A 14988-nucleotide genomic window follows, 5' to 3' on the forward strand; every position below is an offset into this window, starting at 1 on the left:
GATGCAAATGCTAATGAGTGCGGCTTGGCTCTTCCGCGCAGAGTAAACAGAGCTTGCATTGTGGCGCTGCTGAAGCCCTGAGCAACGCGGAAGTTTCCTCTAATGGGAACTTTTAGCTCGGTGGTTAAGGAACCTTCAGCTCGTTGACCCTGCAATAGGAAGTGTTTACTAAATGAATCCTTTCCCTTTTGGCAGTAAGTCAGATATTGTCCCAGTGTGGTCAGAAAGCCCTTTACCTGTGAGTGGATTCCAATAAAAGCACCGTTGGCTGCCACAGATTAACCCCCCCACCCCACCCTGCCCTGGGCAATCTCCCCACCTCTGGAGTGCCACTTAAACACCAGCTTGATGCACTGAAGAATGCAGGAGCACAAATCATGCAGCGCTCTTGCAGCAACAAGCTTATGTGTGTCTGTGGGGGGCGTCTCACTTGGCAAGAGTCTAACGTGCTCTCCCCTGTACAATTGCAGCTGTGTCTGAAACTGTCTCTCCACTGTCTCCTTCCTTTATTCCCAGGTTCCCGTTACTTGTCTTCAAGGACCATTCCCCTCCGGATCAATTCAGCCGCAACTACCTGCAGCCAGGGGAGTACAGCATCTAATGATGTGTTATGACTGCCTTATAATTAGATAATAAAAAAACACATTAGGCCAATTTAGGCAGAGGTCCCAGTAGACAAACTCCCAAATCCTGGTGCAGATCAGCAGCGTCGTAGCGAACGGCAGCATCGGTTACTTGATTATGTATGATGGGAACGAATATACGGGGAATAAACTGCTCTGGAGCTTCCGAGATCTGTGACGGTGCAATAGCTGTAATGTTCATCCAGCAGCAGTTCTCCGCTAACAGAGAGGAGATGTAAATCATGGTGAAAGGTAAATGTCATCGAATGGCTGTGTTCCCTCGACTTTTCTCAAAGGACAGTCTGCCTTTAGCACAATTTTTTTTTTTTTTTTCTTTTTTTTTTGCGTGGAAAAGGAGACAGTCAGCCAAGGACAACTCTCTGGGAAATTCCTGGAAGATGAAGAACGTGCCCGACTTTGGATACCTAGATTAAAATGCTTGCAATCGTAAGCTGGCCACACACCGGTCTTGAAGAAGGATTGTGGTAATGACATGTTATAGACGGACTGAGGTCCAGAATGTCGACTGGGAAGGTGCTGACTTACGAGAAACGGTTGAGAAGTAATCTGGATGTTCACACTGAGCTGTGACCATTCGACCAAGTGCTGGGGTGAGGACCCCTGCGCACAGTCCGATGGATTGGCGGGTCCACGAAAGTCACAACATTGCAGGTTCCGTATATAGAAACGGGAGGGACTGCCTGACCCTCCTCCTTTTAGCCCCTCGGCATCCACCACAGAGCACTTTGAGGTGAAAGCTTTTATTGCCTTGTTTCAGCAGGGCTCGGTGGCCGAGGTGAAGTGGGGGGAGGGGGAGTGGGACTGAAGCCACGGTTCCACCCAGCCGCTGGGCTTGGCTGACATTTCGGAAGCATCCCTGGGCTGACCTTGCTGCTACCCCGCTCTTGTGGAAACCTCGGCCGATCTCACGCCCAGCATCACCGTCGCCTCCTTTCAGGGTCGGCCGCCGGTGAGACGTTCAGATTTTTACCGTGCTGCACACCTGAGCGGAACATTTCTGAGTTTCCATAGAGGAAGCCAAGAGGCACCTTAAAGAAAAACCGTGGAATCGCGACCTTTTTAGGAATTATGGTTTTTACTCCAGTTCCTCCATCGATTAGATAATCAGGGACGATCAAATTACACGGGTCACGCGTTGCGATGTGCCACAGCTGCTCGCTGTTACGCTACACTTAAAATGCCACTGCCTTCCTTCTCTTCCTCTATTTTTTTTACATGTACTTCCTCCCCTCAAGGCTGTTAAGGTAAAAATGGCGATGTTTGGACAAAAACAGATAAATCTGAAGCAAATTGTTGTAATTTGGTCTTCAAAGCTGTCGTGCGCGGCTCATTTCGGCCACCTGCTTGCGCTACAGCTTGTATTAGCCCGTCTCCGGGGAGCCCGTGCGTTTCGTTGGCCTGCTGGGTCGCCACGGCAACTGCATTCTCCTTGCCGATACCGCATGATTTAGACAGTGGCTTACAACCCCTTGGAGATCAGCTAGTCAGATAACACGGGTGCCCTTGGGGGGGGGCGGGGGCGGGGGCGGTATCCAGATATTGGCTCTTAATGCACGTTTCTGGGCTTGGTGTTCATGGGTGTAGTCTCGTCGTCAGCTGAACCTCAGATTTTAATCGATGCTGATCTCAAGCAGCAGGGACAGCAGGAGGCAGTGTGTGTGTGTGTGTGTGTGTGTGTGTGTGTGTGTGTGTGTGTGTGGGAAGGTGGGGCGACGGCGAAGAGAGAGGACATTAGCTCGAGCAAGATCAGAGGCAAGAGCGAGAGACGGAGGGAGAGAGAGAGCAAGAGACTGGGAGTGAGAGACAAGGAGAGGGATGCTTGCCTACTGCCATGCTGCCTTTGAAAGTCTATAAATACCCTCAGAAACAGGAGATGACGTGGAAATTGCCTGATCTCACAGGAGTAATAGGATGTGTCATGCTTTCAAGCGACTGCTGCCGAGACCCAGCTGCTATGTGTTCGCGAGCCGCCTTCCTCCAGCCCCTCGCGCAAAAGGAGCGGTGGCGTTCAAAGGAGCTGTCGCTTTGGTCTTCCTCTGCATGCTCTCCATCTCCTTCGCCGCAGTTTTACTCTCAATTATCGTAGTCGATGCTGATTGCGAGCACACTGACGGCGGCATCCCATGGCGGCGTGTTGCCCGACGCTCCATGCGTTCGTTCACCTTCCATTGCACGTCAGGCATCGAAATTGTACTACTGGAGTCCAGAAGACCTAAACACAACAAAACATGGGCTCACGTGGGCTCTTTCTTCATCACAGATCGAAGACACAAGGGTTCGTCCTGCTCATGTCATCTCACTCAAAATTTGGAATAATACATCAAAGATATGGGGGAGTGAAAGAAAAGAGCATAGTAGACTGTCCCACCCAAATCACTTCTGTGGACTCATGATGAAAGATGAATGGGAATGAGATGGGGAATATGACTAAAAATTTATGGAACACAATTAAAATCTGGCCCCAAGAACATTACCCATGCACCTCTCCCATGGAGGTACCGCAAAGTACAGAACACTCGCTGAAACGTGTACCTGTCTGTAAAATAAGAATGAATCTGGAGATGATCCTGGTACCAGTGAGTGCCAGAAACATTTAATCCTCTGTATTTTCTATGAGTAGATGAAATATTATTTTTCTGACACCTTTGTTGAAAGAGACATTTAATGCTAAGTTTGAAAAAGCAAGCTGCTTACAATTACTTACCCAGGTATACTGCTTGGTAATTTTTACTTTGCCAGTTCAGGGTAAGTACCTTGATCATGAGTTCTACAGCAGGAACACTGATTCAAACTCATGTCCTTGGACTCCAGGGCGGGGCTATAACCATTATGCTACCAACTGGTCCCTTAAAAATGGTAAGGTAAATGATTTGGATGATGTCTGACATCAACACCTTAATTTGGGTCTTATCACAACACACCGTCCGAACCGCTTGTCCTATTCGGGGTCGTGGGGAGCCGGAGCCTAACCCAGTAACACAGGGCATAAGGTTGGGGGGGAACATACCCAGGACAGGACACCAGTCTGTCACAAGGCACTCCAAGCAGGACTCAATCCCCAGACTCAAACCCCAGACCCAGTCCATCTCACTGCACCATCACACCCCCCTCTAATCACAACACGCACACCATCTGAACCACTTGTCCCATATGGGGTCACAGGGAGCCAGAGCCTAACCCGGCAACACAGGGAATAAGGCTGGATGGGGAGGGGACACACTCAGGATGGCACGCCACTCTGTCGCAAGGCACCCCCGGCAGGACTTGAATCCCCGACGCACCAGAGAGCAGGACCCAGTCCACCTCACTGTGCCACTACACCACTGCACCAATGCACTTCCCTCTAATCACAACAGCTTATATTTATGATCACATTATACATTTATTTTAACGGTCTAGCCAATGCTTTTATACAAACTTTCAATTTTATTCACACAACTGCATATCCTAGAGAAGCAGTTCAGGTTAAGTTCACCTCTTCTGAAATAGGCCCCCCTTGAGAGTTGGTCAGACCTGCTTCAGCATTCAGGTTTATGTCCTTAATCATCAAGCTACCAAAAAAGTTACACATATCCATGAATTTAGAACATTGTTAAGGGCTGTTTCTGGGTGGGTACAAAATCCTCGCAGGAGGTGAATTCAAATCGCGGACTCGTCGTGATGGACAGGGTGTCCTCGGAGTGCTCTCTGTAACCTCGGCACCCCTTGATCGGCGGGATTTGCATATAACCTTCTATATTTGCATAAAAAGTTTATGCATAATGAACGAGGTCTGGATTGGTGGAGGCCTGTGCTTTTCTGCCAGTGAACACAATGTGAACGTGCTTCCCCATTTAACCACGTGTGGTACTACTGTAAATGATGGACGACCATTTCACAGCCCAACTTTAATGGGTGGGCTGCACACAGCAGTCTGAGGTGGAGCAGGATGATCTCAGTGAGATGTCTTTTCATCTCCTCCTCTTGTCATCTCGTCTTTTCTCCACAGCATGTGAGCAGTGCCTCAAATGCCTCTAATTTGAGGCAGAAGACTATTCATCCATCTTCAGTTCACTGCACTTCGGTTCATTCCCCCTTTTCAGAACATTCTGGAATCTATCTGTCAGGGCCTTTGAGTTGGACCCCAAGGAGCACTTCCGTGCTGCCCGACCGCCATCTCCACCCACTCTGATCCGGCCGATTCAGAGAGCAGATGAAGAAAAAGCAGACAGCAGCCGAACCCTAATTTCCCCTCCCATTCCCATTGTGCCGAGCACTGTTTCGAACCCGAAGACCAGGTCTCACTCATCAAGCTGTAATAAACCAGCAGCCTTCTGAAATACTGTACAGTTATGCTGCTTTTTCTAGTATTAATGTGCAGATCCAGCTTTTGTTTTATAGCTCTTGGCATATTTTTTAAAAAAATGTGTGTTTTTTGTCAGGTGTTCATACAAACTATTTTCAGAGCCGTATTTAAAATCTTACAGGTGCTAAACTTCAGTGTGGGAGTGCCGGGATTTTCATGCCGAGGGGTCGCGGTGCCGAAGACAATGGAAAGAGGGATGTGGGAGGAAGGTGCTGCTGGACGGTGCTCATCTTGACTCCTGGAAGAGATGACAGAGACCAAGAAAGGAGAAAAGGAGACAAAGGGGGAGAGGAGAGAAAGACAGAGGCCACAGCAGACGGCATCTAATTCCCTCTAGTGTTTTATTTCCGAGTCTTTACCGCATGCGTCTACTTAGACCAAACGGCAAACTCAGAATAATCCGAACAATTTATAACAACTCCCATCGCTTGGAGCTGTGTGCAACATCTATGCCTTACAACTGTCAGCATGACAGCTGCGACTTCTATTTATACCTGTTTTGGACTTTTGTAGACTTACACTCGTACAGTTTACGCTCGGGTTACATACGTACTGTATATGAAACATTTTTTCTCGGGGGCGTAAAAATTTGTCAGGTATAGGAAAGACCAAAAGGATACCGGGAATAGCATTCACTGGAGTTATATGCAAATACTGGAGGGAAGCAACCCCCATACCTCCCTTGTTATGCCTGTTTTTCACTCACATGCTCTGTTCTGCTACAATATTGTGAACAAATAATGTGCAGCTATAACAGAATATATAACTCCTATGGAAACGGAGAAAAATTTAGGACAAAAATTTTTTTACGGTTTCCTTGACTCTTAAATCACGTTCTCTTAGCAGATCTCAGAAGGAAAAAAAAGGAAATACTTTCTATTCAAAGCAACTGATGCTGGATCTGTTCAGTCCGTTAGCATTCGGTGGGCCGTGTTAACATTGTGGGAAATAAGCTGATTGTAAGTCGGTTACTGTGGGGCTTAAAGCAACTGGAGCACTGATTTTCTGTCAAGGATGCAAAACACAATGCTTTCCACATCAAGAATTCCAGGCACAAAGTCCCAGGACAGTTTCTTATCCAGTCAGCACCGACTCGCTGCTCCGCGCAGCTCGGCGTACAAAAGAAACCCGTTACCCATCGGAGGCTCGAGACTCAAAATTAAAGTGAAAGGCGGTTTGTGTTTTCTTCCCCCGCCCTGGATATCGGCTCTTTATTCTTCCCGCTTGCTGAACAAGCACGGACAGCCAGGTACCAAGAGTTTGAGGAGATCACGTAAATCACGACAAAGACTGTTACCGATGACAAGGTACGGAGCATTGACGTAGGAACGATGGAAGAGCGGTGCGAATAAAAGAAGAAAAAAAAAACGTGAAAAGGATTGCGGACGCTTTTAGACAACCTCTGCACGGAGACGGTGACATTGAGCGAGAAGCAGCCCGGAACGTTACGAATTCTGGCAAACAAACAAACAAACGTTTGCCCGATTTTCAAGCTGAAAGGCCTTCGCGGTTCAATCAGCTGGAGGTCCGTCAGCCCGGCGGCCACGATGTCTGTAGTCCCGGGGGACAATGGCCTCTAAACAAGACGCATCGAAGCTGCCGCCTCCCCGCTAACACTGTATCTAGGCAACGGGGTCTTTGCTTGTCAGCCTTAGCCAGTCAGCCCGACCGAAACGCTGCCTGAGCAAACAGCTCAATCACAAACGCGTTTGCTCTGTTATTCGTACCAGCGTGACGAGAGTGCGCGGCTCCTGGTACCGATCCCACGATCGTCTCGATTCCGCGGCCCGTCGAGCAGATTTTACATTACCGAGCACGTGACACGTTGCCAGGAAAAAGAAAAAAGGGGAAACCAAAGAGTACGCAGGAGGGGAATCAGTACCCATATTATCTCCAGTGTTATTGTTCAAATAACGACTCACCTCTCCTCTGACATTTGAGACATATAAGGCAGTCTTATTAAAAACTAATACCGGCGGAAGAGAACAAGAAAATACCTGTGATCTCAGAACTGCCCAGCTGTACCTTGGTTGGATGGTTTGGCTGTCTTGCATCTACAAAATTCTAATAATAATAAAATTATAATTATAATAATATTTTTTATCATTATAATTGCAATAATAATAATAATAATAATAATAATAATAATATAGCAAACTTAATTTAATCAGTAATAGACTCAAAAACTAAAACCAAGCCTGTCCAGCACTCTTGTCGCATTCGATTAGGGGTGTGTGTGTGTGTGTGTGTGTGTGTGTGTGTGTGTGTGAGGTGGATAGAGGTGACTATTAAGTCTTACTGAGATCAGTGCTGCCACTGTGCCGTTGCCCCCACCCCCATCCCCACCCCTGCCTCGTCCCGTCGCTGCCCTTCCCCGGGGGCCTGACTCACCGCTGCTGGCAGAGTGATAGGGAGCAGCAGGAGGACCATTGTTGGTGAGGGGGGGTCCTTAGAAAGCAGCTCTCTGTTTGACGGAGGGGGCAGCCTGGTGGAACAAGCGCAGACAAGGAAAACCGTTTGTATGTGTGCGAGTGTATGTGTGCGTGCGTGTGTGTTTTGTGTGAAACCCCGCCACCCTTTCCAATACAATTAGAATCAACCACTCTCTGTTTGTGCAGCCCACACACACACACACACACACACACACACACACACGCAGTGTGCAGCCCTCCACATGTCCAAATGCCGTCCAAATGACTTTCCAAGACACCCGTGTATCACAGCTAATGACACTCGTGTTCATAACGCATAACAACATAATATTTTAACAGCTGAAACACATATATTTCTCACTGTACATTCTGACTGCTTCAAACACTGTTATTATATTTTACTTTTTAGTAATTTGTCTGCCACTTCACTCCAGAGTGACTTACAGCGGTAGATTAGCCACTTACCATAATTCACCCATTTTAACAACAGGGTAATCTTTGTTGTATCAGTTCAGTTAAGAACCTTTCTGATGGATACTACAGCAGGCGGTGGGATTTAAACCTGCGTCCTTTGCGCGGCAATGGCTCCGACCCTATGCCGCCTGGTAAACCGGTTCAGTCGGTATGTAGAAACCATTCACTCTGGTCATGCATTGAGCTGCGTTATGGTTCCTGGTATTCGGACGTGTCTGTGCGGATCCTTGCGGGGGTGGGGGCTGCTGCGGGGAAAAGGCTACTGACACACCGGCCATGTAGAGTCTTACCGAACGAGCAACCGAAACAATGAGGCCAAAGCAGAAGTCGAAAGATGGCAGCGATAATCAGGCTTTCATTTTTTTGGTTAGCAGTTCCAGTAAACCAACCCAGACGCCTCTGCCCCCCCCCACCACCACCACTTACTCACACGGTGACTCACGCGAGTTGGTTCTGCTTGTGCCATCCTCACAGATACTCGCCGCTCCCCGAGCCGAGCCTAGATACGCTCACTCTCAAGATCCGCGGTCATTCATCGTACAGCCGTTTGCAAAATCGTTTATGATAAACAAATATCGTAAATGGCTCTTGTTTATAGAGGGTTGTGGCTATTTTTGCGGATATATGCATGCACACGATCGTTTCATTAACGGCGTTCTTTATTCATTTGCATGAGCAAGGCAGGCGAACGGCGAGGGAGCTGAGAGACGTTTTTCCATCGCAAGAGTTTCATCGTGGGCTTTGTCAATGATCTTACATGAAGAAAAACACTGAAAAGGCGTTCATGTGGAGCATTATGAGAAGGACAACTCATTGCAGGGTCACGCAGGTTTATGGCCTTTGTAATCACTTTCGCCCCTTAGAATCTGACTATTCGTAGCTATATTGGTGCAGTTTGCTTCAGCAGTGCAGACTCATTCTGCTCCATAATACATTTTACATTTCTATTTATTAAACAGAGGCTTTTCCCTGCAGTTACTTACAGTGTTAAGCTACATATAGTAATTTAGATTTTTATAGAGAAGGGGAGGGGAGTGCGATGGTGCAGTGAGTTGGGTGGGGTCCTGCTCTCTGGTGGGTCTGGGGTTTGAGTCCTTCCTGGGGTGCCTTGCGATGGACTGGTGTCCCCTCCTGGGTGTGTCCTCATGCCCTGTGTTGCTGGGATAGGCTCTGGCTCCCCGCGACCCCCGTATGGGACAAGCGGTTTCAGACAGTGTGTGTGTGTAGAGAAGGGTATTTTCCTGTATTCTTCAGATAACAGTATGTACTGTGCTCTATCATGGGTTTGAGGTGACCACATGGGCAAGACAGAGGACAAGGACAGTAGGTTATCCCAACAAAAATGTAAGTTTTTTTTTCTGACAATACTGAATAAAATGAGCCCTTTAAGGCATAATAGAAGGAGTAAAAGGGCCAAAAACCAACAGCAGATGCTTTTCTCCTAAACAGCTTTCAATGTTAAGGTACCTTCAGTTATTTACCCATTTGTACAGCTGGGTAATTTTACTGGAGCAATTTAGGCCAAGTACCTTGCTCAAGAGTACTACAGCCAGCATTGGGACTCAAACATGCAACCTTTGAGTCCAAAAGCAGCAACTCTAACCACTACACTACCAGCTGCCCACTAAAACAAGCCAAAACAAAACAAAATAAAAGAAAAGCTTGCTCTCACTGATAAGCCTTCATTCTCTCCTTAAGCCTCTCTTGGACCTTCAAACCAGCTGACTTGCATGTACCACATCAGTCAGTCCTCTAGTGGTGGAGAGCTCTCCATCATGGTTGTTCCCACCACCAGCCATGCAATCACGGCTCACCAGCTGAACTTTCTCCAACATTCCCTTCTGAACAGCACTCTGATTAAGGTCCATGCAGATTAGAGCACAGCGAGTTGTCGTCAGCTGATGAGCCATGCTGCTTTTGAAACAGTTTCAGGGATGTGGAAAGCAATGCCGACATGGTCGGTGACCCTCAGGAGGAGAGGTAAGTGAAATTAAACAGAAAGTAACACTGTGCGTAAGGCTTTTTAACCTGAAGGTTTTTGGCTCAAGTCCCAAGTCTCTACTTTAACACCTTTGATCAACATGCCTAACTGGAACCCCTCCAGGGAGAATCAAACTACCTAACTGATGAAAATAATGGGTTATTTTAAATAAAAGTGTCAGGTCAGCAGCAAAATATTTATATAATAAAAAATAATTGAATTCCCCCTGACTTTTACACCCGTGTACTGCTTAGCCTCGACGTGCCAAGAGTTGCTTAGTGCTAGTGCTGTACCAGGGGATGGTGGGGGCAGGGTGATCCCTTTGGGGGCGGAGGAGAGCACATCAGTGCTAATGTGTTGACAAGTGCTCGCCGCCTCTCAACCCTCATTCAATGTGGGAAGGCAAAAGGACCTTGGTTAACATCTCGCCCCACAGAGCCTGTCACTGCGAAATGAAACTCCAGCCCGAAATCAGCTTTCCAGGCCGTTCTTCATTCCGGATGGTTATTCATGCATTTTACGGTTGAGTGATAAACGAGCAATTGTTGCCTATATATGGCATCCATACACTAGCATAAATAATGTTTCCAGCAGTTATTCATTCACGTATTTAAATTGTATTATTATTTATAGCTGCTTCCTGAGAGACGCGGTCAATTAATTGGTCATTAAGCAACGAAGAGCAGGTGACCTGGTTAGGTCATCAAAGTGCACTTTGCTCAGCAAGGCCACCATCAGGGCAGCATCTTGAGCGGTCCTATTCTGAGAACCTCTAGGAAATACAACTCGGTTACCTGGAAGCCACATGGCTCTTAAATATTCATTCTTGACAAGAAGAAACCGATATGAAAGGTATGAAACCACTCCCACTCCTGCTCAATATTTGTCATTAACTATAAATATCTTTGAACAATCATAACGCAAATAACATCAGTGGTTTCAGTATGACGGATATTGCATTAGTCTGTGTTTAAAAATCCAGCTAAATTTGAATTATAGTTGGTTTTGCCGTCTCTGAATAAGTAAAACTTGACTCCGTTGCTTTGCTGAGTCATTGGCCAATCTCTCTGCTTAATATCGATTAGAGTATTGAAGTGACTGCATCAAATATCTCTTATGTTTTGCAAAGCTCAATAATGGAGCAAGATCAAACACTGTTCCTAAAACAAGAAGCAGAAAAATCACATCAACAGTGATAACTCAATTCTTGAATGTGAGTTTGATTGTTAAAGAGGAATGGGGTAAAATGGAAATAAAAATCTGTAATTTGTCATTAACTGCCTGCTGCTTGAATAAATTCTATCAGTTTTATATCTAACACCCATTAATTTTTTAAATGTGAATTGAAAATAGCAACAAAAAATGCATTGTTCACTTCTCCGTCCTTTTTGTTCTTGCTTTCATTTCTGTGTGATGCGGTTGCTTAGCAACATTTTTTTCCTGCACTGAGGATGTGAAAAGAATACCTATTTTTACTTCGCATTATTATTTTTCAGAAGTACAAATATAGTTGTAGGGTAAAGCAGATCACATAACGAACTCTGTGTTTGACTTGGAACCGTTTACGATCCTCAGAAAAGCACCGTATGACCTACTTTTACAGACTCTTTGCATTTGTTTAAATTAAATCAATATTCTGCAAAAAATGTGAAACTGACTCAACTGAGCATACAATCATTAGCGCTTTAAAACTTTAATTCTGAAAAATATGGGTTTTTTTTTTTTTTTGTTCTCTCTCCCTCACTTAACATCATTGTGTTTTGAGCCCAACAGCATGAAACTATTCATAAAGTGTTATAAAACCTGGAAGCCAACTGTCTAAGATCAAATTAGGATGCGCTCAAAAGAATTCAATTCTAGTGGATTTGGTTGATCTTCCCGGCCTTCTCTGAATTAATTGGTGAAGCCACGAATCCCATACCTGAGAGACATAGATTAAAGTCATTGGTGGGATGCTGATGTCGTACTGCCCTCGGGCAAGGTGCTATAGCTCAGTTACTTCAGCAAAACACAGGGCCCAATCTCTGAGATGAAGGATCACGAGTGTTGTGAGTCAACTTGGATGAAGCTCTCTGGAAAACGAATCACAGTTTTGTATGCTTCTCAGATCGTTGCATAGTGACCCGTTTTGCTCAGGACTACTCAGCTATGCTTCGGTGCAAAAGAACAATGTCTTGTCTGCTGTTATCTGGCTTAGGTGACACTTTTATTCCAAGCCGTTTTACTTACTCACACACAGCTAGAAATTTCAGAGGAGCAGGTCAGCTGAAGTTCTTCTCTCAGCGGCAGGACCCCTCTTGGAATGTGAGCCAGCAGCCCTCAGGCTACAAGGCTTTGGCCTTACATTTATTTATTTAAGTGACATTTTTCTCCAAAGCCAAGTGCAATGCTACAGTGTGTGCAATGATTTACCCATTTATATAGTTGGATCATTTTTACTGTATCAATTCAGGTTAAGTGTCTCGTTCAAGGATACTGCTGCAGGGGGAGGGATTCAAACCTGGCTCCTTCAGCTGCAGGGCAGGGACTCTAAACACGCTCTCACACACATCAAAAAAATACATATACTGTAAATATTACAATTTTTCTCTATTGTCTATTACTACTATTGTTGTTATTTCATCTTATTTTAATTACTTTAATACACTACCGTTTTATTCCAGAGGGGGTGTGGTGGCGCAGCAGGTTTGACTGGGTCCTGCTCTCCAGGGGCCTGGATTTTGAGTCCCGCTTGGGGTGCCTTGTGACGGACTGGCGTCCCATCCTGGGTGTGTCCCCTCCCCCTCCGGCCTTACGCCCTGTGTTGCTGGGTTAGGTTCTGGTTTGCCGCGACCCCACTTGGGACAAGTGGTTTTAGACAGTGTGTCTGTGCTTTATTCAGCTGTTCCTTTTCAGGCATTTTATTCTGAGCTGTATCAGCTGTCCTACTGTAAGCTTCACAACAACAACTGATCAGTGTAATTAAAAAAAAAAAAAAATGAACCCCTTCAGTGTTCTTTCGTTGCAATGAAAATTTTCATTCCAACAGTGAACTAGGATACATACTTTGCTGGTGCAAGCAGATATTTCCATACACCTACACCTTATTCCTACCCAACCCCCCATTAGTAATAGTTGAATTTGGGAAGGAGATCAGGCAGTCTAAGCGACAGACATGCTGGAGAAAGCAAACTTTGTGTTTCTAAGAATGCGCCTCACCTTCTGATGCATGAGTACATTAACTCTCTCGGTACCATGTTCATGTCATGGAAGATGTGGCTCAGTCAGTGTGTGTACCTACAATTTCCCCTCATCACGTTTCTGTGCGCTGGTTTAGCTTCCCTCAGTGTCTCTATTCACTCCGTGTTCCTTGTATTGCATCGGCATGTGCGTGCGTGCGTGCGTGCGTGCGTGTGTGTGTGTATATATACTGTAAATAGAAAAAAACCAACCAACCAACTTCAAGAACCACTTGTCCTGATCAGGGTTACGCAAGCCGAAGCTTATCCTGGAAATACTAGGTGCGAGGCTGAAGGGGGAGGGGGGTGCACCAGGCCATTGAGAGGTCACAACTGGTCACTAAAGCAATGTGCAGGAAAGTACCTTGTTCAAGGGCACTGCAGTCAGAGGCGAGGATCAAACCCGCAATCTTTTGAGCGAAAGGCAGCCCCTCCAACCAATCTCTCTCCACTCTGCAGTTGAGAATATCACTCTTTTCGGACCACCGGATGTCATACCTCTATTGCCTTAACTGTGCTTACACTGAACAACAAACACAAACTAGTGTTCCATGTCCAAGGTTTGCGTCGTAAACTGCCGTTTTCCAAAATACTCTTTTCCACAGTCTGTGAGTTTCTAAATGATTCAGGCGCAGAGTTGCTGTGCCCTGACAAGCGCTTCCGCTAAGCGAATCAAAAAGGAACAATATTACAGCAGACAGCATGAATCAGGACTTGCATGAACCCTGAGCTGGTTGTCTAATGACTTGTCGCTCTCATTTGTCAAGAACTCCATCTAGAAATCACGTTCAGACTGAGATGTTTGGGTCTGCGTGACCTCAGGGGTTAGCTGGATTTGGAGGCTCCGTGCTGTGGAAATGTTCGCCGGTGAGCTACATCAGAGGGTGACTTCTTCTCTTCTCCCCCCTTCCGCTGCAGGACTCTAACAAACCTGCAAAAACCCTCCGTTTTCCATGTTCGTGGCTGCCGCTGTCCGCGTTCGCGGTGGCTGGGAGACCGTACAACACCGGGCCAATCTGGTCCCTCTGGAAACTGCAGCCCGCAGAGCGGAGGAGCTCAGGTCCAGAACTTACGCTTCTCCTTTCGTATTAATTATCAAGCCCCATTGATTCTAGGAAGCTGCTTTCCAGGTACTCGGAACAGAGGTTAATTGGAATAGCATCGATTGGCCCACTTTTAATATAAACTCTGCATGTTTTTTTTCATTATAAATAAAATATGGTTCGGTTGTGCTGTACGGCATGATGCCAGGAAAAGAAGCACAGCAAATGACAAGGCACCCCAGCTATGAAAGTATAAACTAAAGCAACTGTGCTGTATATACACACACACACATATATGTTGATGCTTTTCTCCAAAGCAAATTGCAATGTCTGGTTTCCATACTAAGTCATGTACATTTATTGACCCATTTATACAGCCAGGTAATTTTTCCTGAATAAATTTAGAGAAAGTATCTTGATCAGGAGAACTGTAACGGGAGGTGGGATTCAAACCCAATAATGTAGAGGCAATTTATTATTGTGTTGATTAGCTCACACTTTCTCTACCGTGAAAAGTAAAGTTTAATCTGTTTTCATCCAAGTATTTCAGAGGAACGATGGAGGTTACGTACCTTAAGGAAGAGTACTTGAGCAAGGAGCTCCTGTGGACTTGACCCAACAACCTTCAGGCTACTAGCCTGTGTTACGCAACCTGCTGCTGCTTACAGCTAAAAATGAAATAAATGCGGTAAAATAATTTGTATCAAAGAAGCATGTTTTAAAATGTGTTTCTTTTCACGGCCCAGTGCTTTTCTACACAGGCAAGATTTGCTGCTGCAGCAGCTTTGAAAGAAGAACAAAAGTCAAATATTAAAAACTATGCAGTGAAAGAGCCCGACGTTAGTGAAGAA

The 14988-nt window shown here is 45.9% G+C and overlaps 1 long non-coding RNA gene across 1 annotated transcript; it reads right to left on the reverse strand.

Annotated features, from left to right (window-relative positions):
* Positions 1-5119: 5119 nt before the first annotated feature.
* Positions 5120-14757, reverse strand: LOC108937658 (uncharacterized). Its single transcript, XR_001966355.1, has 3 exons — positions 14710-14757; positions 7381-7474; positions 5120-5227 (listed from the first exon to the last, which is right to left on the reverse strand). It is a non-coding gene; the product is annotated as an uncharacterized LOC108937658 (long non-coding RNA).
* Positions 14758-14988: the final 231 nt, after the last annotated feature.

The sequence above is a fragment of the Scleropages formosus genome, chromosome 7 (genome assembly GCF_900964775.1).
Source record: "Scleropages formosus chromosome 7, fSclFor1.1, whole genome shotgun sequence".
Classification (NCBI taxonomy): domain Eukaryota; kingdom Metazoa; phylum Chordata; class Actinopteri; order Osteoglossiformes; family Osteoglossidae; genus Scleropages; species Scleropages formosus.